Source organism: Marmota monax, unplaced genomic scaffold (genome assembly GCF_021218885.2).
Source record: "Marmota monax isolate L192 unplaced genomic scaffold, Marmota_monax_Labrador192_F-V1.1 WCK01_AAM20220418_F8-fsc00069, whole genome shotgun sequence".
Taxonomy (NCBI): domain Eukaryota; kingdom Metazoa; phylum Chordata; class Mammalia; order Rodentia; family Sciuridae; genus Marmota; species Marmota monax.
Window position 1 is genome coordinate 1,065,551 of NW_026695243.1, and position 27,802 is coordinate 1,093,352.

Consider the following 27,802-nt stretch of genomic DNA (forward strand, 5'->3'; position numbering starts at 1 on the left):
TTTATAATATCACTACTATTTAGATTTTAAACATCCCCACATGACCCATCTCCAAATTAAAAACCCCAAACTGCTACCAAGTTTACCGTGCTTGTGACAGTATAGTGCTTCTGGATTTTTTTGTAAGCACACATTCTTTTTTTTTTTTTTTAATTTTTTTATTGGTTGTTCAAAACATTACAAAGCTCATGACATATCATCTTTCATACATTTGATTCAGGTGAGTTATGAATTCCCGTTTTTACCCCAAATACAAATTGCAGAATCACATCAGTTACACATTCACAATTTTTACATAATGCCATATTAGTGACTGTTGTATTCTGCTGCCTTTCCTATCCCCTACTATCCCCCCTCCCCTCCCCTCCCCTCCCATCTTCCCTCTCTACCTCATCTGCTGTTGTTCAATTCTCTCCCTTGTTCCCCCCCCCTTTCCCCTCACAACCTCTTATATGTAATTTTAAGCACACATTCTTGAATCGCTAATTTTCATAGTAATGACACAAACTGGGCATTCTCTTTAATGGAATACTTGCTTGGAAGTTACTTTATTATTTTCTTTTTCAAAAGTTCGTCTCACAGCACAGCTGCTTTTTTTCTGACAGACATTCTGGCTGTACTGCCTCATTATAAAGTTCTTCTGCTTTTTATTTGTGGATTCATTTTGGTTTTCTCCCTCACAAATTCCTTTCGGTCTGTCTTTCCAGCCATAGCAGTTGCTAGTCTTGTCTCCTTGTCAGACTTTGGCTTTTTATAAAGATGTTCAATGTCCCAAAGAGAAAGTAATTCACCTCTGGGTTCCTCATCACTGTCTATTTCAATGTATTTTCTTTTGGGGGGCTTTCCCAGGGGCAGCCTCAAGTTTTTTCCTTATTTGGGCCATGCAGATTTTCTGAAAGCTTTCCTGAGTTAAAACTCGACTAGTGCTGATGACTGCAACTTTCTTGATGGGCATGCTGTTCAGCTTCTTGGAAATTTCTTGCTCTTCATCAGAAAAGTGGTGCACATCAACCCATTCACCATCAGCATCCTCCTTCTCACTGATACTTTCCCATCCATCTTCATCATTTTCAGTTTTCTCTTCTTTCTCAATTTCTAGAAGCTCAGTTCCTGGGATGAAATCTTTAGCATCCAATTCACCATATTCTTGTACTCTTGCTTCAACAGAGATTTCTCTAGGTTTACCCTGGAATTTCTTCTGCAACATCTGAGGGTTCAGTGTCTGGAAGAGCTGAATCAGAGTTCTAGCAGACATCATCACATTCTTATCTTTGTATGTCTTATGCCAGGTCTTGGAGAAGTTCTTCAGTCATGGCTACAGGACACCAAGCTGTTATCTCCTCCATAGCACTGATTCCTACTGTCATGACTTCCCCCGGAGTTCTTGTCAGTAACAAAATTGTTGGCCATAGTCATGAGCAAGGATTGAACAATCTCTGGGGGTACTAGGTGATGAGAGGCTTGGGTAGCAAACATAAGGATCTTTGTTACTTCTCCCTAGTGGGGCTGCTAAAACCTTTGCAAGAAGGGATGAAAGTTGAAGAGAAAAAGCTCGTGAATTCCCACCAGTCATCATCTTCACTTCAAACCTTTCCTTAGAGCTCTCCAGATGCTTTAGTAGTTTTTCTGCAAAATCTTGGGGATCATGAATCAAGTGAAGAGCTGAAAAGTTAAACACCTCTGGAGTTTTTTTCTTCCTCTTTTGTTTCTTGAGTATTTTCATTGTCTTTTCCAACCTTTTCTTGTTCTTGGAGCTCTTCTTCCCTGTGGCATACTGCACTAGCAGGTCTCTTGCTGTTTTAGGGCCTTCATCCTCAGATTCTGAGTCACTGTCCTGTTTCTTGTCTTCATCTTTCCCAAGGAAGAATGTCAAAGCAGCAACTAGTATCTTGGTGACCTGAGAGAAGCATGTAGTTGTGATAACATTTAACAGTTTGGGCATCATTCCAGATGTTCCTTCTGTAGAGTTCTATCATCACATCCAAAGATATCTTGGCTGCAGTTGCATTGCTATCTCTTAACATGGCATACATAAAATTCTGCAAAACTATACTCACTTTCTTGTGTTTTGCATTTGTATGCTTTTAATTTTTTTTTTTTAATTTTAGTTATAGATGACACAATACGTTTCTTTTATTTATTTACTTTTTTTATGTGGTGCTGAGGATTGAACCCAGTGCCTCACCTGCATGAACCAAGTGCTCTGCCACTGAGCCACAATCCCAGCCCATGCATTTATATTCTTGATATCAGTTACAAGTGTGTGTATAAAGGCTGTTGCAGAAGCTTATCATGGCAATGCAGAAGTTAAAAGAAGAGCTCTAGTAAACTTGATGGATTGTGAGATTCTTATTTCTCAGCCAGATCAAAGCTTTGCAAAATGTCATTCAAAAATCTGGATCCAAGGCTGTAATGATTGTAAGAGAGAAGATCTTTCAGCTCTTGAGGAAAGTTACTTAGATGTCCTGGGTAGCAGTGACCAGTCTGTGCCACAAATGTCACCAGCTCCAACTCTGCTGGGTTTATTTGACTGTAAAATGAAAATCTCCACATTGGATTTGTAGTGATTATACTACTGGAGAAACTCCTCCCTGTAGGCCAGCGGGTCCCGCCTCATCAGATTCTGTGACTGCGGCGGATCACTGGGCAGCCTGTTGTTTCTGCTGGACACTTTGGCTGTAGACTGGCTTTCCCGACAGCAGTTCTAAGAAAGTTCACACAGCATCCTGCAGCCAGTCAGTCCCAGCTCCTGCCTGGACTCCTGTGCATGTGCTTTTTTCTTAACCACATTATTGTGGTCACAGTCTCTTATAAGATCTGATAATAACCCAGACTAAATAATGTCTGTTTGCTAAGATAGTAGAAACCCATTGTTAAGTTAGTCTCAGTCTGTGTGTTCTACTGTTATAGTGAGCTGTCATTTATCCCAGCAACGTCCCAAGTGATGGAAGTGGCTAGATGGCTTCTCACAATGTTCAGATTCCACTTCTTCATTCCTCCTCCTCCTCAAGTAATTGGTTCACCCCTGGATTTTACAATTGAACCATCTACAACATACTCATCAGAGTTTGTTACATTAGTGTTTGGGTGTTCTCATGAAAGGTTTTGACCCATGTCAAGAGAGGTACTCTAAGCCAGCCAGGCCCAACATGCTGGTTTACATTTCTGCTCTAATTCAGTTGTCCATTGCATGCAAACATCCCCTGCCTAACTCCTCTGTTCTGGGTGATTCGGGTCATCCTTGTCTATTTTCTTCACCTGCATCCCAATATGTTTTCTACTGCTGATCTTAGCAAACCATTCTTGGACATTTCCCCCACCCACTTCTAGATCCTCCTCCATTTTATCCCTTATTCCTAGAGTCTAATTTTTGCTTCAGGCATCTGAAATCTTTATGCCAAAGCTGAAGTCCATTTAGTCCCAAGAGGCAGAGGAAAGCTGAGTACCCTTCCCACACCAAAGGACAAAGTTTACCAGGAGGATAGAGACCTATAATAATCTCACCTGCCTTTCAGAATTTAAATTATAGTTAGGCCCAAGAAATTTCTTATCTTGATGGAGTGAATTTGCATAGACATGAAATTCAAAATAAAAGCATGCTATCTACTGGGGCTTTCTGAAAAGACTTCAGACATTCCCTTTTCTAGGGAAATTTTTCTGATATCGCAAATAGCATGCACCCCCCCCCCACCCACCCACCTACACACGGTGGTAGGGTCCACAGGTAGCCATTGAAAAGTACAGGCTGCTGATTGTACAAGCAACCATGGTCATTGGCCACAGCAGTGCCAGGATTTGATTCTTTCTCTGGATAAAAACAAATTTGGGGCCACCCAGAGCGCCCCACCCTTCACCTGTACAAACAATGCAACATGGTAGTCATTCCTTCATTCTTTCTAGCCTCTTGGCCTAAAGTCCTAAGTAAGTTGCGGAGCTGCCATGGGTGGTATACATGTCTAGATGATTTCCACTGGCAATAGCAGGAAGAGGCAAGGGTATCACAGCCCCAAAGAGGAAACCCAGCTTTTCCAGGACAGAAACACACAGACAGGGACCCACCCCCAACACACACACTGAAAACAAAACCATAATAACAACAAGGTGAAAAGTAGCCATGTGTGGAGCTATGAAAGGTCCTTTTTACACATCACATCCCTTCTCCCTTGAATGCATGTGAAAAAGAGTTCTAATTCAGTTGTACACAGGAACCAACTCTCACTTTCTGGACCTTACTCTTTGTTCTTCTTTCTAGTTTTCTTTTCTAGGCCTATTTCTCTTTGTTCCAGTATTTCCTCCTTTATTTCTTTTTTAAGATTTTCACTGTGGGTCCCTTTACTCTTTCTCATTCATTCATTGCTTACTAGTTAGGTACTCGAGTATTGTTCTATGCGTTGGCAACAGAGCCATTAATGAAACAGAAGACTCCTGACCCTGTGGAGCTTCTGTTCTGTGGGGGGAGGTGGAGGGGGAAAATCAAAATAACAAATAAGAGAATTGCAGGTAATGTTCAGAGCTGTGAAGGAAGTGGCCAATGTGGTGGGAGTGGGGAAAGGGTGGGCCACTTTAGATAGGATGCAATGTCTTCTAGAGGAGATTAAAATTTACTCAGACCTGGATTATAGGGAAAGGTTTAGCTAAGGGGAAAACATTCCAGATCGTGCAAAGGCCTTGCTATAAGAACCAGTGTAGAAAGTTGAAGGAATGGAGAGAAAGACAGTGTGGCTAGAACTTGAAGTATGAGAATGGGTGGTAAGACGTGAAGTCAGCTTGCAGGGCCAGATCACATCAGGCCTGGTATTGGAGGTGTCTGAATTTTATTCTAAATGCAATGGGAAGCCAGGTCCTAGCAAGTTACTGAATCACTTTCCCAGAGCATTGACTACCCATAGTTTTGGTCCTTTGAATTCTCTGTAGGCTGGTCCTATAAAGATACATGGAAGACATATTACATAAGACAGTGTGAGACACCAAGAAACGTGCAGAGACTACTTCACAAGACAGATGCAGAGACTGCTTCACAAGACATCTTTGTTCTCTTCCATCTTTCTGACACCTTAAAGCTACCCTGTGTGTCACATACTTAGGCCATCTGTTCTTTTTGATAAATTGGTTCTTTTTGATAAATATATCATTTGCTTCTGGATTTTTATCAGTTTTTATTCCCAACTTGTTAATATAAGTGCTTCCTGGGGAATAAGTTCATTCTTTTGTATTTTTCTGTAGGTTGCTAGGAAAAAGACCAGGAAAATCTGTCATTCTAAACCATAGATTCCCATCCATTGCAGAGTGATGATTCAGAACAATGCTGCAGTTCAGTCACTGGAGTGACATGCAAGCAACACCACTTCACCACTGCATCTGTAATATATGTACTTTATTCCCCTTTAGTTATATTAAATTACTAACCATTATTGACATAGCCCTAAAGGTTTTCCAATAATTTCCTACCCACCCACCCCCCAAAGACTCCAATTAATAAGCAATTCTCAGCAAATTTCATTATAGTTGGGATAAAAAACATATATAGCTTTAAATTACCCAATTTTACATCATGTGTTGCTGTAACTCACAATGTGTCATAGTGCATGTAAAAATCCCACAGTAATCAATTTCAATTAAAATGCCTCTCCACCCAAATTAGTTTGCCAATTAAATAAATTCTCCTAAACAAGGACTGTACCTAAGGTAAATTAGATCGATCCTTTCACATTGGTATTCTCTAGTTGCACTGTAGTATTCTCACCACTTTTTTTTCAAACAGTAATAAAAAGAATCAGTCTACATGTTTCTGTTTAAAACACAGCAAAATCAGTTATAATTCCCTATCATGTGTATGTTTGATGTTGTGTGTGTGTGTATATATATATATACTTCAGCTGGTATTTTCATATTTTAATTCCCCTGAAAAGAAATACATAGAAAGAATCATGGCTTTTCAAAGGATTTCCTTTTAGGCATGTTACTTACAGAAGTAGGATTCTCTTTTTTCTGGTTTTACCCAAGCAGGCAAGACATTGCTGATATTCCAGTTTTCACACCATCCAGTCTATGTAGATTTCTTTTTAGGAACATGTTTGTGCAATTCCTTTTGTCCTTCTCAATAAAACTCCTCTATCCAAAATCCATAGTCCTCTGGGTTCTGCAAAATCTTGGCTTCTGTCTAGCTCCCCATGGGATTTATCATCAAGGTGGAGGATTCCACCATCTTCTGTAATGTACATGTAGAGTACCTCCATCTTGAGCAAGAAAAGGAAAAAGCATCTGTGTTAGCTTTCTGTCACTGGAAAAAGATAACTGAGATAATTAACTTAAAAGGAGGAAAGGTTTACTTTGGTTCCCATGAGTTTCAATCTCTGGTGATTTGACCATGTTGCTTTGGGTCTGTGATGGCGCAGTAAGTAATCATGGTGGGGGTACATGACAGAGGAGGATGATCACCTCATGGTGGCTGTAAAGTAAAAGAGAAAATTGAGGAGGCTGAGGATCCAGTACCTCCTTCAAGGGCATACCCTCCATGGCCTAACTTTCTTCCATTAGACCTCACTCCTGAAGGTCCCACTATCTCCCAATAGTGCCACAGACTAGCAACTAAGCATTGGGGCACATGGACTTTTAGGGGGCATTAAGATTCAAACCACAGCAGCATCTACACTTTAAAACTTATAAAAAAAAAATTGCATGTGCCCATGTCACGTTAAAGGTTATGTAGTTTGTGTTTTATTCTGCAAGGAAATACATCAAACAAGTTAATCATAAGTAAGTTTAAATTTAGCAGTTTATCTTCATCTTAATGAATGTCTAAATCCTGTTAGCCACATGCATTCAGATGACTCAAAGCTTTTTTTCTTCTTTAATTTAGCCGAACTGTTGGCTGAAATGCCCTAATCTGGAGAAATGACTCCCATCTTTGAAACAGAAAAGGCTCTGAAGAGATTAGAATCACATTATCATTCATTTTACCAGATAATACTGCAGGAAGAAAAGAGCTATTTCAGTCAAACTAATTCCTCATTGTCACACTTGAAACATTAATCCTCAAGCAGAGGCAGACACATGTTAAAATTCAGAATTGCACCTCAGGACTCCTTTAGGACAAATTAATTTTTGTTCCATTAAATGCAGCGGGTGTCACATCTCATATATCAATTTGTGTTTATTAAGTGCCTATGGGATGGCAGGAGCTGTGCTGAGTGACGGAGACACAAAGGTGAGTGAATAAGACATGCTTACTTCCTTTCAGAACCTGGTGTCCAGTGGGGGAGTTAGGACAGTGAGGTGAATTGTGGGATGTCAGCATTACAAGGTGCTGTTTGTAAGTTGCCCCAAAGCACTGAAACTTTAAGATACCCCAAATTTCCTCAACAACTCTGCAAATTCTTTATGTGTGTGTGTGTGTGTGTGAGAGAGAGAGAGACAAACATACGTTTTAAAGAAGAGTTGACTCTCAAAGGACTTTACTAGTTCAGATATGACTTACCTTATTGGCACATAGCATGTGAACCCCCAAAGTCCCAGTTTCTTACTTCTGGGAACCTGCAAAAAGGCACCTCATATCTTTGCACTCATAAAGAGCTTACTGGCTACAACTGTTACACAAGAATCTATTTTATCTCCCCTTTCCTGTTCTGGCTCCACACTGCCTGCCAAGTAACTCTACAGGGCCCCCTCTCTCACCCCTGCTTAAGGAAGCTCTTTTGAGAATACTAGTACTGTGCCAAGGAGACTATTTTTCAATGTTTCCCCAACAGCCACTTCCCCAGGCTAGGATAAACTGTGGCACAGCAAGGTCAGATGCCAACATCTTCTTACAACTAAGTTTATTTCTTGCTGTCACAAAATCTAATAAAGATCTAGGAAACTCTCTAGAGCAACTGTTTTCCATGTACCAACACAGCAATTTAGGCTGAGGGACCTTCCACTGTCCTACAGCTATCTCATCAGAAGCAGAAACCCTCCCTGGTCAACCAAGCAGGGCTAAAAGAGATAGTTTAATGGTTACTCACCAACTCTTTGCTTCAGAATACAATGGTCATAACTAAACACCATGGTTCTGCTTAACTGCAGAGGGTCAAAAATGCAGAGAGGTCTTATGTATGTTTGAAAGTGGAAGAGAGCAGATTTTGGTGAATTCTGGTAATATTTACTTGACAAGTCATTACTGGGTTCTAGGAAAAAGTGAAAACCATTGTATTGTTTGGTGCCTGGTCCTCAAATCAATGCTACTTATACCCAGAATCTCAAAATGTTTTCATGAGTAAGCTCTATTGTTTGGTTCTAATTTCTATTTCTATAGGGGCATTGACCTAGCTCAATGGTGGGAGAAAATGTTGAATGATCTCCACTCACAGATACTGCAACAAAGGTAGTCTATTCCATTTCTACCTATTCTTTGAACTTCAGTCACTTTGACCCTAGTTGCCATCCTTCTGTTTTAGACACAATTTTTGACACTTTTTAAAAATCCCTTTTTGGATAAAAAATCTTATTTAGGATTAATTATGGGAGTGTCAGGGTTTGGTTTGTTTGTTTGTTGTTTTTTGCTATATTGAGGATTGAACCCAGGGCCTCACACTTGCTAGATAAGTGCTCTACCACTGAGCTCACATCTCTTCAGGGACTCTGAATTGAGGGATATGCAGATAAGAACAATAGCCAAATGCTGTTTATCAAGTAGCTTTTTTTTTCAGCAAAATTTTAGAACATACAGATCCTACAATTCCTCAAAACATTCTCATTGCTGCAGAATCTCTACAAAGGGTACAACTGAGGCAACTGAAAAACAGAAGTTGCAGTTACAGACACTTCACCACAGTAGATGGCAAGTAGGGACATGAAAAGATGTTCTACCGCATTAGTCACTAGGGAAATGCAAATGAACCACAATGAGAGAGAACCACACACCCACAGAATACCTCACATTTTAAAAACCATACTGGGTGCTGATGAGGCTGCGAATCAATTGCCTCTGTACACAGTGTGGAATTCTACACCACTGGTAGGAATATAAAGTCGTGCAGCCACTTTGCAAGACAATAGGCTATTTCTTGAAAAAGTGAAATATACATCTATCATTTGATCAGATCCAGCCATCGCACTCTTAGTTATACGCCCAAGAAAAATGAAAATATATGTTCACACGAAGACTTGTATGTGAACAGTCATAGAGCTTTAATTGTAATAGCTTCAGTCTGGAAATCACTCTAGTGTCCATCAGCAGCAAATGGACAGATTAAGGACTAGTCATACAATGAGATACTACTTGGCAATGAAAAGGAATAAATTTCTGACGTGTGTAACAATATGGATAAACCTCAAAATAAGTATGCTCAATGAGAGAAGACAGATTTTTTTTTAAGATTATGTATTGTATCATGTAATTTATGAAACATTCTAGAAAATGCCAACAAGCCACTACAAAGATAGGATGCCAATGTTGCCTCAAGATGAGGATGGAGTGGGGCAAGGCAGGGAGAAAAGGTACGTTAGGAAACATTTCAAGATAATTAATACGTCCAGTACCTTGATTGCTGGGATGATTTCGTAAGTGTACACATGTATCAAAACTTCGCAAGTTTTACACTTCACATACATACGCAGTTTATTATGCCAATTATATCTCAGCGTTGTTATTTAATAAGACTTTTATATAGTGGTTTTTGCATTCGCTAAAGATGAAAGACCTGGCTTGCAAATTTTCATTAAGTTTTAAATTACTTTTTGGAAACTCTCCTAAAAGTTCAGGTGAGCAGACAGGAGAGGTGAGTGCGCTGGGTTACCTGTCACTCCACTGTGTTGTTATCTGTTGGTTTGTTCACAGTTTCTCTAATGAATTCCTTCAAAAAAGTCCAGGTTTAGAAAAAAGAAAAAGAAAACAGTGGGAAAAGCTTTTAAAATCCATTGCATCATCTGATCTTAAATGCCCACTAGCTATTCCATTTTTTGAACCTAAGATTATATTAATGAGGAATTTTTCAAATATACTACATTTTTGAATTGAAGTTTCCCTCAGTTATCAAAGACCCACCATATTCCTAGCTTTCTCAACAGTCTTTTTTTTTTCTTCTCCTTTTTTTTTTTTTTTTTTTAGGAGTTGTGGTACAAATGAAGTATATTGATGGCACACTAATCATCAGATGCATTCCAGTTTCTAACATATTCAAAAGGAAGGTTTGGCATAGTCATTGTCACATGTAGTCCTAGGGTTGAGGAAAAGTGTGCACAGGGCCACTCTTTATAAATTCAAGTTGCCTGGGCTGTGGTCTCAGCACGAGGGCTAGACTCAAGCATCAATCATCTTAAAGTAGAAGCAGGACACTAAAACCCCAATTTCATACTGAACACTGGCATCTTTTCCTATTTCCAGATTCCACAGAATCCCTGATGCTGAGATTGTAGCCAGAATGCAGCTTATTTCTTAAAAATATAAATTGATATTCACTTGTTTATTCATTCACTCAACAAAAATTCACTGTGTACCTGGCACTGTTCTAAAGATAGAGCAAAGAATAAGACAGATGAGGGTTCCAGATATCATAGAGCTAATATTCTAGCAAAAAAAAAAAAAAACAAGTTTTAAAAATATGTACAGATGGAAAATGGTTTGGATTCACTGTAAGAATAAGCAACACTGTTTAAGGGTATAGAAGGTGTGTGGGCTGTTTCTACTAAGATATGGTAGAGGCTTCTCTGAAGGAACAGTGAGTGATACCAATGAGCAGGCTGTGTGAACATCTGGAGTGTAGGATCCCAGGCAGAGGCACAGCAAGTGGCATAAGTTCCTGAGGTGGACCCAAGCTTGGTCTGTTGAAGGAACATTGTCTGTATGGAGTCAACAAGAAAGGGGAAGTGACCAGAGATGAGGTGGAGAAGCAAGGTCTTATAGACCACAGAAAGAAGCTGGCATTTTATTCTAAGTGTGATGGGAAGCTGTGAGGGATGTGGAAGGTTTCTGTAACCTCCACTGGAAGTGCTGAAAAAAAAAATCTGGGCACAGGTTGACACCAGCATTCTTATCTAATCACTACTTCAAACACCCAGATTGCTTCTGTTCTACCACAGAATAGAAAAGTAGAGAGAAAACTGCATTTATGCTAGCAATCAAGAAAAGAAAATAGTCACTTGCTAGAGACATAGGCAGATTTCTACACGACAGAAAGGGAAAAAAAATGGCTATTCCTACCTATTGCATCTTGGCTATAAGAAGGAACAACTCAAAAGAGGCCTGGGACCCAGCACAATCCACCCATTTATTTTGGAGCTAGTACTGGAGGTAAGAGGGGAGCAAGAGATGGGCTAGGGGCATGTCTACACCTCCCCACAACCACTCCAGGACAGACTACCCAATACTAGGGGTTGTATCAAACAGGTTCTTCCAGTGTCACTTACTGTCACCATGCCTTTGGTAAGGCTAAATATGCTTGGCAAATATCTGAGGTATTGCTTTGGCTGGTTGTATAGATTCAGCCTGCCATGACTGCAGCTAACTTGAGTCACAATCACCACGATGACCCCAGAGTAACACCGGTTAGCTCTCCCCATGTATTTTCATAGCAAATTATAAATAGACAAATCCATTAGACTGTCATCAGAAATATGTGTGACTCTTAGATATTACCTAAGATACACCAGGTACTTTCTGGCTAGAATGAAGTCACTTTTGTCCTCTCCTTCTGACCCAGGTCTTGCTGCTGCTCAGGACCACACTTCTGTCACTTAAGTCTTGAATAAATAGCACTCTAAGCAATCCTGGATCTGTCTGCCTCTTTTCTTCAGTCTCATGGCAACTTCAAGTCAGTTCTCATGTACTGGGATTTTTTTCAGAACACTGGTACCCAACAGGTCCAATCTTGTAAGGCAAAGAATAAAGACATGGGCCAAGCTATTTCTAATTACATAGCACACAAGAAATTGAAGTTCTGTTATGTGTGAATGAAGTTCCCAGCCACACCCACTTTTGGTCCTGGCTCCTTCCACCCTATATCTAGATAGTTTGATGCCTAACCTGTCAAAGAAAGTCTCAAATAAAAATTTGGTTATATGTTCCTTCATTTGGATATTACACAAACTCCGCAGGACTTCATCTTAACTTTCCATGTAAGACAATCAGAAACTATCCTGGGCCTCCTTTTATAAGACTGTGCAAATGGAAACATTTATAGGTGATAAAAAAAGATAAAAGAGAAGAAAAAGAAGGGACTCAATCTAGGAATCAGAAAAATATCTCCCAATGAAATATAGCTCCTATGACAAATAAGACATTTTAGAAAATTTCTAAACTGAGTCTTTGCAAGATTCAAAAGAACCTTGAAACTTCAAATCTAGAGCACAAAGTCATGGAAAAAGGATCTAGATGGGCCAGTGAGCTGTGGAGAGTTTGAAAAATATGTCTGGATGACAAGTTTCTGAACTCTGTCTTGCCAACTTTTTTTTTTTAATATCATGGTAAGTACATGTAACTTTAACCATAAATTAATTTATTTTTATTTATTATTTATTGTGGTGCTGAGGATTGAACCCAGGGCCTTGTACATGCTAAGCACTCTATATAGCTCCAGCCCTTAACCTTTAATTTAAAAAATAAGTAAATAAAATATACAAAAGTGTTAACCACATGGAATTTCCAAGTCATACAAACACAGTTTTTCCCTCTTTGGACATACTTGATTTGGAGATGAGGGTTTGATAAAAGATGGACATCACAAAGCCAAACTTTTACTCATATATTTACCAGTTGACAAGAATGGACCCCATTTGTGGTGGGAATAATCCCTTACAGACAGTGACTTCCCAACTACTATCACAAATTTTAAGAATTGTGAAGTAGGCTGGCTTCTATTAATAAAATTGTAATGAAAATATAACCTATTGTGAGGATTCAATTGAGATAATGTACAGATATACACAAAATATCTAGCATATAATGACATTCACATCATCATATCTATCATATATCTCCATTCCACTCTCAGCCAAGAGAATCACATGCAGAGCCCTACTTATTATTATTATCTCCACCTTATTCATTAGAATGACCTTCTTTTCATGTACTAAAGAAAGCACTTGGGTTCAGTCCCTAATACCAGACACACACACACACACATTTTGTATGTGTGCTCTTAGCTGCAATTCTATTTTTATTGGTGCAAATTAATTACACATAATGTCGGGCTTCATTATGGCATACTGGTACAAGCATATAACACAATTTGATCAGTTTCAATCTCCAATGTCTCCTCTTCCCCCTCCCCTCCACTGTCCCCCCTTTTCCCTTCTTCTCTACTGTTGGTCTCCCTTATACTTTCATAATGTCCTTTTGTTTCCCCTACTAGATTCCATGTATGAGAGAAAAAACATGACACTTCTCTTTTTGAATCTGGCTTACTTCACTTAGCATGATGCTCTCCAATTCCATTTATTTTTCTATAAATGACACAGTATTCTTCTTCATGGCTGAACCCAACTCCATTGTGTATATAAACTACATTTTCTTTATCCAGTCATCTGTTGACAGACACATAGGCTGATGCATAACCTGGCTATTATAAATTGTGCTGTGATAAATATGGATATATATATATATATATATATATATATATATATATATATATATATATATATATAGAGAGAGAGAGAGAGAGAGAGAGTAGTGTAGCTGGTATTTCTGGTTTTGGTTTTTAGTAGAACCTCCGTACTGATTTTCGTTGTCTACCACCTTCTTTCAATACCTTGGGAAATGCCACCACTCAGATGACAAATTATGGCAAAAACACCCAAATCATTATGTCATCTATCCTCCTGAGTCAAGCTAGAATAACTATACTAGGTGCATCCTTTTTCTGCCTATGGGGCTTCACTCTCATTTTTGCCTAGTCTTTTAAGTGGAGAGAGCAATTTTTTTAAGTAGGAGGGAGATCCCACAACTTTCCTCCAGTGCCAGCTGTGTGGAAGCAAAGAGGGAAACAATTCAAGGGAAAATGCCTAAAAGAAGAGATCTCCAAGTGTGTGAAGCATCAAAGCAATTATCCTAAGCTAGCTCTGTTTATGTTACCTTTACCCTTTGGAAATGGAGTCTTTTCAGGGGTCAGAGGAGAAAGCCTTGAGCTCCCTCTAGAGGATAAAGTGTGAGGCACACGCTTCCCCAGACTTCAGCCCCTATATTTAACAGAGATGTCAGCCCTTCCCCATAAGAGGCACCAGATCCAGCCTCCTTGCTGCCTTGGGCACCTCTTTCTTACAGCACTCACCCCATCCTTCACTTATATCAAGTGCTGTCCTTGAGGGTAACAAGACTGTCCTTAAGTCTTCTCCATCCATTGTAATGGCTCCTGGTAGATAATAGACCCTCAGCAACTGTGTTTGTTAGAGGAATGAAAGCATCCACGCGAAACAAAAAACACTAAACTGCTGGAAGGCCATGCTTTATATTGCAATGCTTGTTTATTTTACCTATCTTCTTTTCTATTCTTTCCTCTATCTTTATTATAACGAATAACTTAAGCACATGCAATACTTAATTCTCATCCTTCTGCCTGCCTTTACTAGAGGAGAAGCACATTCAAACAGATGAAGTGAGTAGCTCCAGGTAACAGCCAGGAGGGATTAGAATAATGAAGCAAAGCCAGGTTTTCCTGACTTCAGATTCCACAATCAGTTATCAGTGAGGCCACTTTACTGTTTCCTTTGGATGTTTTACTGGCTTCAGCTTAATTTCTGCAACTGCCTATATGCACAAATGCACATTGCATACAAATTGGTAAAATCGAGATAACTTTGTCTGGTTTCCTGACTTATAAAAATGAACACTGATTGTAAAACCAAACAAAATAACACTGGTTCTCAAGCCTGATTGCACATTACAATCATCAGGAGGAATTTTTACCAGTACCCAAGCAAGCCTTACCCTGAACATTCTGACTTAATTGGTCTAGCATTCAGATGCATAACAGACTTTTTTTTTAGAGAGAGAGAATTTTTTTAATATTTATTTTTCAGTTTTCGGTGGACACAACATTTTATTTTATGTGGTGCTGGAGGATCGAACCCAACGCCTTGCACATGCCAGGCGACCGCGTTACTGCTTGAGCCACATCCTCAGCCCCAGACTTTTAATACACTGAGAACCACTGAAATATATAAAAATGTAGAGAACAAATGTTGAATCTTTTATATCACCACTCAGAGATAACTACCACTGTTAACATTTTGGTGAATTTCTTTTCTGTTTGCATGGAAACTCACTCCAACATTATAAAAATATATATCATAAAAAATATTTTGTAATGTGGCTTCTTTTATTTGTTTGGTTTTTGCTTATGTTGTGGTGCTGGGAATGAAACCCAGGGCTTCACATATGCCAGACAAATGCTCTACCTTTGAGTTACACCCCCAGATAGTTTGTTTTTTTACCCCAACTCCTCTGCCTCCATTATAAACAAGTTTTATACCTTTATAGTATTACACTGTGTACATATTAATGTTAATACAATCACTTGAAAGCTCCTACTGATATTCATATTTTAAAAATTTATTCTGTTAAAATCAACCTTGTACACATTGCTGTGCTGCTAGTCTTGTTAATATTATTTAATTCTTCAATCTGATTTATGCTTCAATATAGCTTTCTCTCCTCACCTAAAGGAAGAGAGGAGAAGGAATTGGGGAAAAGATACAAAGACAAGTCCAAGAAACAGAAAACCTGGTGCTTTTATATCCTTGGCTCACTTTGGACACATTGGAATGATGAGGATGTCTCCTCTAGCCTGTTTCCAGGCATGTCAGTGTGTGTGTGAGACCAAATACTACCCCACTTCCTAACCAGATTCCCCTGAAGCCTTTTGTGTGGTCCAGGGTTGGGCATAACAGTGAGTGATAAGCTCTTTATCCTCTGGAGGATGGTTCACAGCAGGTAGTCCACTTGCCACAAGAGGTCACTAAGGAATAGAGGACCACAGCTTCTCTAAGAAACTCCTCTGGGCTGAACACATAGGTTTTTAGGATGTCTGTTGGTAGGGATCATAGTACCATAGTGATCTGTAGAACACCAGGGTCCTGGATTTACTATAGACACTGCTTTGCTGCAAGATCAAAGGAAGACCTTTCTTTCCACAATCACACCACAGCCATTGTTTCAGGAATTATCTTGCAATCCTAGAAAAGCTAAGGAAAGAGAAGGGATTAATTACATAGACTTTGGGGTCATAAATACAGTGATTATATTTCAACTCAGTAACTATTTCAACTCAGTAACCCTTTAACAAGTGAAATATACTTTCTAAGCTTCCATTTCCTCATCTGGGAAAAGGTAGTAAATATGGTATAACTACTAAATAGGAATTAAAATGTTTGGTACATGTTTACAGCTAATTAAATGTTAGTTGTTTTGTGTCTACATTTGGTATAGGAGGGGAAATGAGTTTGAGGCATTTTAAATTAGAGGGGCTAGTGAAACATCACAATGAAGAAAATAGCAAGAGTATATATGTCTTGTAGTATGCATGTATGAAATATGCATATGAAATTCATATGCATGCAGGAACTACAAAACATACATAGTCATACACAGTCAACATTTAGTGTTAACTAAATAGAGAGGTATTCTTTCTTATTTATGCTATCTGGCAATGTTTTTTGTTTGTTTATTTGTTTCTTTGTTTTGTTTGTTTTTTTTAGTTTTAAATGGACACAATATCTTTTTATATGGTGCTGAGGATTGAACCCAGTACCTCACACATGCAAAGCAAGTGCTTTACCCACTGAGCTACAGCCCCAGCCCTGGCAATGTGTTTTGAGAACTAAAAGTGTTCACACCAGTCAGGAAGCAAAATGCAGCAAAGATCTCAAAATAAAACATCTTTAGATAGAAATGTTTTTCAATCTCATGGAACACCCAGTAGGCAGGCAGCCTAGGGCTCTGCTCTCTGCCAGCTTTATGGGTGTTTCCTGTGCTTTTGTCACACAGGGCCCTCCACTCAAAAGGGTTCAAGGTTTGCTATTGCCATCTTGAAAGGCTTTAGTGATTTTAATATTTAAGTTTGTGTTATAAGTAAAGTCCAACAGGACAATGGAACATGCACCTAATCAAGGGAATACACGGCATAATATGTTTGCATATGGTGTTGCCTCTGCTCTGTGAGCGGAGACTTGCAGAGGACCCTTGATGCACGAGAATGCAGGAGAGTCTCAGCGAAGGAGTTACAGGGAAGATACCAAGCATCTGGAAAGGCCAGGCTTTCCATTCAAACCAGAGCTTGCTTTTGTTCCAGAAAAAAAAAAAAAAAGCCATGGTGTGGTAAGAAACATCAACAATGAAGAGACCCTATCCCATCCTTTCTTCTTTGTGTCACTTTCTTGTATTAGCCAGCCACTTAACTTGAAAAGGATGACATGGCAGGGAAAGGGAAAGATAGCGCAGCCTGCACTTCCTTTTCCTCTTAGTACTTCTTTACTCATTAGTAAGTGGAAGGTAGAGAGCGCAAGGGAACATGTGTTACCAAGAAGTGGAATAAAGAGGTTGAGTTTTGTGCAGCCTTTCTACTCTCCTGATAAGAATGAAATGCATGTGGGGACTACAAGACGTAAGTTGTATCGTTTTTTGTGATTCCACACACAGGTTAAGTGTTCCCGTATTTGTATTCAAAACTGGCATAGCACAATATAGAGATGAGGGGCAAAATTCATACTAATGATTCAAATTTTAAGCTTTCTTAACATTAAACAGCCATTTAAAAATCAAAAGAGATACTATGGAAGAAAAAGAAACTTTATATTTTGCTACCTTTTTTTAGGCACTGGAGATTGAACCCAGGGGAGCTCCACCACTGAGTTACAACCCCAGTCCTTTTAATTTATTTATTTATTTTATTTTGAGACATGATCTCCTTGAGTTGCTGAGGTTGGCTTCAAACTTGTGACCCTCCCACCTCAGCCCCCCAGGTCGCTGTGATTACAGTCAAGTGCCACTGTACCCAGCTAATTTTACTACCTTTAATGGCACTTCCCCCTTCTTTTGGACCAGAACCCCACATTTTCATTTTTCACTACCCCCACAGGTTATGGAGCTCTCCCTGCTGCTACCTTCATCATGTGACTTCTGGTCATATCTAGCTCAAAAAAAAAAAAAAATGAAATGACATCATCTGGGTATGAAGGAATGCCTGTCCCTTGTTAATTCTTCTCGGGTGTTTCCTGGTTCTGTTTCAGCCCCAGTCACAGAGCTAAGGGACTAGGAAGGAAACAGACACGTGGAAAGATGTCCCCTCGCCACAGCTCTGCATCCCCCTCCATCCTTCATCCTCCCCCACTCATCTGCAAGTTCACACTCAGCACATTCCTAACTCTTCACAGATTCCTCAGTTTGATTCTTCCTGACAGTCTCAGAGAAGACCTTTCCTTTGAACTCACAAAGTTCTCCCTTACCTCTCCTCTGGCCCTCCCCATACAACCTTGGGACATGCTTAAAAGAAAAACCAAATTTGTCCAGTAACACCAAAGGTAGCTTTTAAGTCTAGTGAGATATGTGAAAGGAAATCTCAAGGCTTCTGTGAGTGGCTTGTTGCTAGCAAAGTCAGTGGCCCTGCCTGGTGTAAGTTGCCCTGTTTGGAGATTCAAGGTTTAGAGATGAGCTGGGGGTACCACCTAGTAGAGAAAAAGCAATTCAGATCTGTCAAGGAAATCTGCAAGGGAGGAGGGGAGGAGGAGAGATGTGAGGGGAGAGAAGAGAAGTAGAATTTCCAGCAGTAGACAGAACAAAGGACTTACAGGGATGTAGAAGGTTAATGCTCAATTTTAAACTGCCACCTTGTAATACTTGATCCTCTCTGGAAACCTTTATGTCCACAAAAAGACTTTGTGAAAATGAAATCGCATATTTTTTTTCTTGTTTTTTTATGGAAATCAAATGAAGGGATCAAGTTTCCCATTATGGAAAGAACAGGGTAGGTGTGCTGGGGCTGGGTGAATTGGACTCAACTGATTGGGTGAAATGAGAAGCTCTTGGCCAGAGTAATCTCAATAATATAATACCCTGCCCCTGGAAATTTTCCCCACACTGGGGAAAGGTACTGGACTTTCTGTAGTTATAGGACAGAGGTTTGAACCAATCTTATCTGGATATAAAAGGACAAGGAGAACCCAGCTGAGCTCTGAACCTATTTGTGATCATGCCTTCTCTTCTTTGCCAGACCCGTGTCAATTGGGATGGTGGCTTTTGCAGAACCGCTGTAGGCAGCTTCCCTCACAGCTTCCCTCATGGAAGACAAGGGGAAATGAGCATCTTGAGAAGAAACCTCCGAGAAACAGAATGGAGGAGGGAAGAGGATACTAAAAAATGACTGGCACATTTGCTTTTACACAGTAAGAGCTCTCACAAGAGATGGCTCCAAAATATAATTATCTTTTAAGAACTGGTTGTCTTTGAATCCCCCCTCCTGCTTTCTTTCTTTTCTTTTTTCAGTATTGGATATGGAATCCATGGGTACTCCACCACTGAGCTACACCTGAATACTAAGGTACATTTTTCTTGTTATTGTTATTGTAATTGTTGGGGTTTGTTGTTGTTGTTGTTTTGAGACAAGTTGATCAAGCTGGTCTCAAACTTTTGATCCTTCTGCCTCAGACTACCAAGTTCCTGGGATTATTACAGCCTTCTTCCTACTTTTTTTTTTTTTTTCCAGTACTGAGGATTGTACTCAGGGGCACTTGATCACTGAGCCACATCCCAGCCCTATTTTGTATTTTATTTAGAGACAGGGTCTCACTGAGTTGCCTAGCGCCTCACTTTTGCTGAGGATAGCTTTGAACTCTTGATCCTCCTGCCTCAGCTCCCCGCCCCCTTGGCCCACCAGCCACTGGGATTACAGGTTTGCACCATGGCGCTGGCTCTTCCCACTTTAAAAAAATTTTTTTATCTTTTATGTTTCTATTTATTTAAAAATCTTTGATTACTAGAATAATTTGTAGTTCCTGGAGAAAACTTGGAAACCGCAAGAAATTATAATGAAAGATCAAACATGATTACTCTTCTGGTTCATATATACATACATACATACACATATATATTTCTTTATAATAAGGATCATAATGCACAAAATTTCCTTTAACACTTTATCCTCATTATTTTTCTTGCCATTATGTCTCCTTAGTTGACATAATTTTAATGTTTTCAAAATACAAATAGTGTATCAAAGGGATATGCCAACATTTACTTATCATTAGATCATTGAGTTATATTCCCAGTCCCCCAATAATGCCAATTTTAGTAACACTATAATATAGTATTTAATAACACTATAATATAGTATAGCCTTTAATTTTTTCACTGAGGCACAAATCATATTTCAAACTTGGTTTTTCTTCTTTCACACATCATTGACTTTATCCTAGTCCAATTGACCTCTGAATGGACAAGTCTTCATGTCTGTATAACCAAAAATCCACATTCATTTTCGCCTCCCACAATCCAAATTCTACCTAATAGAAATCTTCTTAAAGAAGAGTAGTCTTCTTTTTTTAATTTAATTTTTTATTTATATATGACAGTAGAATGCATTACAATTCTTATTACACATATAGAGCACCCCCAACTTCCTTAATAAGACTCTTTTGGTGCAAGAATTAAAATTAAGAATCAAAACATCAATAAATGGACTCAAACTAAAAAATTTCTTCTCAGCATAAGAAACCATCTGTGAAGTGAATAGAGAGCCTACATCTTGGGAGCAAATCTTTACCCCTCACACATCAGATAGAGTACTAATCTCTAGAGTATATAAAGAACTCAAAAATCTAAGCACCAAAAAAAATATAATAATAATAATAATAATAATAATAATAATAACCCAATCAATGAATGGGCCAAGGACCTGAACAGACACTTCTCAGAAGAGGATATACAATTAATCAACAAATATATGAAAAAATGAGAAATGCAATTAGAGAAATGCAAATCAAAACCACTCGAAGATTCCATCTCACTCCAGTCAGAATGGCAGCTATTATGAAGACAAACAATAAGTGTTGGCAAGGATGAGGGGAAAAAGGCACACTCATACATTGCTGGTGGGACTGCAAATTGGTGCAGCCAATCTGGAAATCAGTATGGAGATTCCTTGGAAAACTGGGAATGGAATCGCCTTTTGACCCAGCTATCCCTCCCCTTAGTCATACCCAAAGGACTTAAAAAACAGCATACTACAGGGACACAGCCACATCAATGTTTATAGCAACCCAATTCTTCCCACTTTTAAAAGTGACAGGAAATCAGAGGAACTCTATTCTCCCTTGGTGAATGACTCAAAGAAGGGCCACCAAAGAGAATATCAATAGAAGGCAGGACCAGGGTAGGAAACAGATTAAAAGAGAGTGACTCCTCCCTCCTTTTCCACTCCACCTTCCACACCAGGGCTTCTGCCCCTTGGTCATGAGCATTGTGCATGCAGCCTCCTGCTGGGAGGCCAGTAAAGCAAAAGTAAAGCAAAGCTTCCCGGGCTCCTTGCCAGGGAGATAACTTGTTCCAAACTCTTACTTACATCTCCAGATGGCAGCCCAACAGGCGGGTGCTGGCATGCCTGGGGGTTGGTGTGCCACAGAGGACATGCTCTCTCCACGCAGTCTGGCCATGCACCTTGAACAATGTGCACAGGGGCTAGTGAGGTGAACCTGTCTGCCCCGTCTGGCAGACTGGCTTCCCTGCCACTCAGTCTGCTCCTGATTCAGAGGCATGGATGTGTGGCCTCATCTTGTGACCTTATCTCTTTCCCTCATTCCCCTTTAATACATTTCCACAAGTAAAATAGCCATTGTCTTTATTCTTCTCACACCTGCTTCCACCTCGCTCCGTCTCCTTCTGTGTATAAACTGGTTCAGGTAATGGCAGTAGGCCCCTACTACCCTTCAAGTGGGGGATACCTCTTCATGGGTATGGGTAAACAACTTTGGGTTGGACTCAGGATTCAGCTTATTTTTCTACATATTAGATGGAGAAATATTTTTTAGGTAAGAGTGAGATGGGAAGATTCTGGATGAAGGATACAGGAGATAATGAGATTGGGTACTGTGGGAGCAAACATTTTGAAATGTTTGGTGATCCAGAGGGAGAAGGGAACTTGAGAATTATGGGGAAAAGGAATGATGACGATGGACAACAGCTGTTATGTTCACAGTACTTACCTTTGGCCAACATTATGCTTAAAACCCTATGATTGGGCTGGGGATGTGGCTCAAGTGGTATCGCGCTCTCCTGGCATGTGCGGGGCGCTGGGTTCGATCCTCAGCACCACATAAAAATAAAATAAAGATGTTGTGTCCACTGAAAACTAAAAAATAAATATTAAGAAATTCTCTCTCTCTCTCTCTCTCTCTCTCTCTCTCTCTCTCTCTCTCTCTCTCATAACAAACAAACAAAACCCTATGATTCATTATTCAACCCAATCCTCTAACAACCTTGTGGGGTCATTTTTATTATTATCCTTTTACTAATCAGACTCAGAAACAATTAGAGAATTTCTCCAAAGCATCATAGCAAGAAAGCTCAGAACTGGAATTTGAAACAAGTTCTATCTGACCTCAAAGTCCAAATTCTTAAGAACTGTTACATTAACTCACCAAGAAAATTTATGGGTGGACCTTCAAGAAAGAGAGTTGAATTTGTAGATGACTGAATTAATTACCTGGGAGGGTGAGCAGCCCTGTCCTTTATTTGGTGGGAGATAATGTGGCACCAAGGTGGCCACAAGCAGTTGACTGGTGTATCATCTGCTTAAGCTACTGGCCCTCAGCAGTCTGAACCTGTACCCACCCAGCCTTCCAGGACGGCAGAGTTCTGGATCAGTTCCAGCTGGTCCTCTTCATTCCTGAAGACTGCTAAGGTGGGAGGAAGCAAACCTGAAAAGCAGGAGGAAAGGAGGCAGGAGGCTAGAACCTTCCCGTCTCTTCCATGCACGCCCAGATTTTGCAGATCTCTATGTAAGAGTCAATCCATAGCAACAATACTTTCTGAAAGAAAATATTTCACAGTTGAAGTTTCTTATGTTTTTGTCTTAAACTATTTCCTTTGCTCCAGGACAACTATGTTTCAAAATCATGCAACTTTAAGATATCAGAGCATGAAGAGAACTTTCATTCACATAGATAAAAAGCTCAAAGCTTGTGGAGAACCTTAGACTCCTAAGCCTGTGTTTCAGTTCCTGCCTGGCTGCTTACTAATGGCACGACTTTGGGCAAGATATTAGATCATTCCCCTCCTCTCCAAAACAATGCTTACCCTTCTAATAAATGGGGATTAGTGGTGCATTGTATGGGAAGTGCCCTGTTAGGCGGAAGTGTTCAGCAAAATGGCAATGCCCTCCCATGAACAATGCCATGTAGCTATCAAGAGTAGCGTTAGGGGCTGGGATTGTGGCTCAGCAGTAGAGCACTCGCCTAGCACATGCGAGGCCCTGGGTTCAATCTTCAGCACCACATAGAAATAAATAAATAAAATAAAGATATTTAAAAAAAAAGAGTAGCAGTAGGTCCCGATTCTCAAACTGTGTGTATGTGTGTATGTGTGTACTCAACTCACCGTTTGTGCTATAGGAGCAGAGAACTATTCTGTGAAGTAACATGAAGTGACTTTACAGTTATGTAGGGCTTCCTAGATGTCAAAGCACTCACTCAGGTGCTATCATTTAGGCAATGCAGCAACACAGGAGGGTCGCTATTTCTAGGCCCACTGTACACAAAAAATGTACACAAAAGGAAAGGGAGGCTGGGAGGAGGGGCTTCCTGCAGCCCTGTGGCTGGACAGGAGCAGAACTGGACCTAACCTCGTGTTTCCTCATTTGGAAATTTTTCCTCTTGCACACAATGTTTTCCCACCTAAAGGCCCACAGTTTTACCAAAGAGATAAGGAACAGTGAAAGAAATATTGGGCTGGGGGTCATAAATGACATAAGTAACCACAACCTGATTAGATAGTGAGAGGAAAATTGGACTTTGAGACGATTGAGCAAAAGGCAAAGAGAAAACACTGACCAGGTGGTAAATAACCCAATGTGAGGGGTTGTGGGAACATGGGGATGGGTGGCCAATGAGGACCACAGTGTAACTCTTTCCTGTCACATAAATACTGGTCCCTCAGTAATTCTGGAATTGTTTCCTAATGATTCTGCTTCCACAGCATCCTAACTGCATCTACCAATTTCCTCAGTGAAGGAAAACCTCAAATTCTTGATGAATGAATTCTTGATGAATAATGACTGCTGATTTCAGAGTCTTGAAAACATCCCAAACATTGAAGCAGGTTATAATAAACAAGGAAATACCCAAATCACAGATTGAAAAAGATATTTTTAAGTTCCAGCCATGATCCCTACGGTTGTCTTATGTAGACGTAGCCCCTTTTCATCAAAACTCTTTCTCCATTCCAAGCTTCAGTTTTACTCTCCAGTATCAAGGAAGGTGATATTTCTAAGTCCTGGAATATAAATACTCTCACGTTCACTTACCTTGGATAAAGAATTTACACAGGAACTCTATTTGTGCAATGCATAGAGTTCAGATTTCTTAGCAATGAAGAGTGTCTAAAAATTTGCCATGAAGAAATGGAAGGTGAATCCTGACTCTTCAATTCCCATGTTGCCCTGAGCTTCATTATGGTGCCTTAAGACTATACGCTCCAATTCTGAACCTTTAAAAATGGGTGAATTGTATGGTATGTGATTCTAATTTAATGAAGCTGATACATTAATAAAATAATTGAAATCAGGGTTTTAAAAAGATATTTGTACATACATTCATGTTCACCATATCATTATTCACTATAGCCAAAAGATGGAATCAGCCCAAGGGTCCATTGACTATTCAATGGATGAAGAAAATGTGGCATACGTACAAAATGGAATATTATTCAATTTTTAAAAGGAAGGAACTCTGACATATGTTATGATATGAATGAAACTCCAGGACATTATGCTAAGTGAATTAAGCCAGTCACAAACACACAATTACGATTTCAAGGAGAACCTAGAGTAGCCAGACTCATAGAGATAGAAAATAGAATGGTGGTTTCCAGAATTTGGGTGCAGAATGGAATGGAGAGTTGTTTAATGGATAGAGAGTTTCAGTTTTGCACAAGTTTTGAGATTGGTGGCAGAACAAAGTGCATATACTTAATGATACTGAACTGGACACTTGAAAGTGGGTAAGCTGTAAATTTTATCTTATGCGTATTTTAGCACCATATTTTTGAGGAGTGGGGAACTATGGTTCTTGTGTAACATTGCAGGGGAGCTGCAATCTGGATTCCCATGAAATTCCAAACGAACAATGATAGAAAAGCTTTCAAATCCTTGTTATAATAAACAAGGAAATACTCAAATCAGTTTTAGAAAAAGCAAAAGTTAGATTCTACTTGTCAATAATTTCAAAGATCACAAGGATATTAATTATAAGCCAGTTACTCTGGACTTTTTTGAGATTGAAATTCATGCATTAATATATTTATTAATCCATTTATTCAACAAAAATTGATTGGGTACCTGCTGTATTCCCGACATGGGACTGGATGTTGGGCAGACAGTGGTGAAACATCGCTGGTCCTTCCCTCTTGGGTCTTACAGATGAGCAGAAGTAACTGGTATGAAGCATGCATTGGCCATGTAAAAATCTGGAATAGGTAGGCTTTTCTTAGTCTTTTCTCTCATGTTACTTCAGAGTCATCCATGAACACTGCAGTAACAATGACAAACACAGCCACCACCATAACCACCACCATAACCACACACACACACACACACAAAAAATTGTATTCATTGGTTTGGTATGATTTGATTTTTGACCCCAACACTACCTTTACACCCCTGGTGTTGTGAAGTGTTCTAAGATTGAGTCACTCTTACTCATTTTATATTCTCAACAAAATATATCCTTTCCAGAAGTTTCCACAGCTACCAAAACACTCTACACACAGAAGTTCAGTAAAGATTTTTTCAACTAACCCTCTCTCTGTAATCAAAATCATGACTGCTGATTCGGAGTTATGAAACCATCCCAACCACCAAATCGGAACGCAATTCAACAAGGAAATACCTATATCACAGATGGGGGAAGGTATTTTTAAACTCCAGCCATGATTCTTCAACTTGCACTGTGTAGGTGTGGACTTCTTTTTATGAAAGTTCTTTCTCATAATATAATAATCCTATAGTGAGTATAACTCCATGATACATAAAATCTACTTACATAGTCAAGTTTTTTCTTGTGCTGGGTGCACGAATACACTTAACTCCGTGGCCTGATGATTGATTTTGTATCACATTCAAACCAGAAATACTTGGAATGGGGCAGGAAGTGAAGAATAAGTTGGCAGTTGTTGAAGGTATTGACAGTAACGATTATGAATGACACCAGTGTATCACCTTTCAAAATAATCAATAATTGGAGATCTCTAAATCACAGGTGTGTTCATATTTACCTATTTCATAAAAATCTATCCTATGCTAGACTATTAATGTTATTTAATTCATGCTTCACAATCAGTTTCTAGTGGAGGCCTTACTAGTCCTTTTACCAGATGGTGAAACTGGCCCAAAAAGTGAGGACTTGGCTGGGGATGTAGCTCAGTGATACAATGCTTACCTAGCATGCACAAGGCCCTTTCTTTTTTTTTTTAAACAGTACCCCCCAGTACTGTTTAAAAAAAAAAGAAAAGAAAGAAAAGGTTGGGAAATTCTCCCATGTTTCTCAGCCTCCAAGTCTCATGGTATTTCAATCTTGAACATTTGACAGGGCTAGGAGGCTTTTTAAAAAAAAAAAAAAAAAAACAGTTCCAACCAACAAAACAAAATAAATAATCTGTTCTGCTTGGAGTCCTTCTTTCTCTAAGGTCCAGTAAGCCCTTAGCTTTGCTTTCTTGAACTTTGAGTTTCAAAAGCACATCAATCCCTGGAGGTGGGCAAATGCTGATGGGAGAGGAGCAGCAGCAGGCGGTATGGTGCTGCTCAGGGCCAGCTGTACTCATGCTCCTCTGACGTGCCTGGCCAGTCTGCTGTTCACGTGAAACTACACCCAGCATGACCAGGAACACCTAGGTCTGCCGACGCAAGTCATTCCTCTCTGATTAATGCAGGTTTAACATCCAAGGTTATAAACTACTGAGAGGCAGACAGAAAAAAACTGATCTATGCTGTCTGTGTTCACTAAAATGTGAACAGGTCTGCTTTAGACCATTGACTTGGAGCAAGACATAGTCTGCATGTACCTGTCTTATGGCTCCAGACAAGTTATTTGCTCTCTCTGAACAAGAATTATTTTGTGCATAAAGTGGGAGTAACAGACCTTTCCTAAGAAAAGTGATAAGGTAGAAGATCATGAAGAAAAGGAACCAAGTGCACCACAGAGCCTTAAAAGAGAAAAGATAGCTATTGTGATTGTCATCTTTGTAACACAAATAGTGGCATCTCTTAGCAGGTAGAATGTTTTAGCCACAGTTCTGACCACCCCAGCTTGGAACCCCAAAGGCCATCACTACACCCACTCTCCATTCTTCATCACCATTTGCCTCTCCCTTCTTTTTTTTTAACAAATCCATATGTCTCCAGATGAGGTCACCTTGGTCTCAAGAATCGAGTACCATGTTCTTAAATGAGCACCAGGTGGAGGTGGGAGAACCAGAAAATGAAGTCAGAGTTGCTGATGAGAACTCCACCTGATGTCCTCAGGACAGTCTTGGTCAACACTTCCCTCATCAAAAGAGCCCCAGTTTTGTGTTTCAAACACTCCAGTTTCTTCAGTTATTACATACAGTGTCTAGTCCTTCCTATTTTGA

The 27,802-nt window shown here is 39.6% G+C and overlaps 1 protein-coding gene and 1 pseudogene across 17 annotated transcripts in view; both read right to left on the reverse strand.

Moving 5' to 3' along the window:
* Window positions 1-387: 387 nt before the first annotated feature.
* Window positions 388-2,402, reverse strand: LOC124101308 (protein SDA1 homolog; annotated as a pseudogene).
* A 2,953-nt stretch (window positions 2,403-5,355) lies between these two features.
* Znf189 (zinc finger protein 189) overlaps window positions 5,356-27,802 on the reverse strand; it is a 55,446-nt gene continuing 32,999 nt past the window's right edge. Inside the window, exons 2-8 of one of the 17 annotated variants that reach the window (XR_009226435.1) lie at window positions 26,218-26,393; window positions 25,515-25,704; window positions 22,665-22,878; window positions 21,525-22,310; window positions 16,021-16,155; window positions 6,330-6,448; window positions 5,356-6,236 (exon numbers count right to left, since the gene is read on the reverse strand). The gene's annotated coding sequence lies outside the window, so the exon portion shown is untranslated. The other 16 variants (XR_009226434.1, XR_006854580.2, XR_009226427.1 and 13 more) reach the window with 16 other exon arrangements.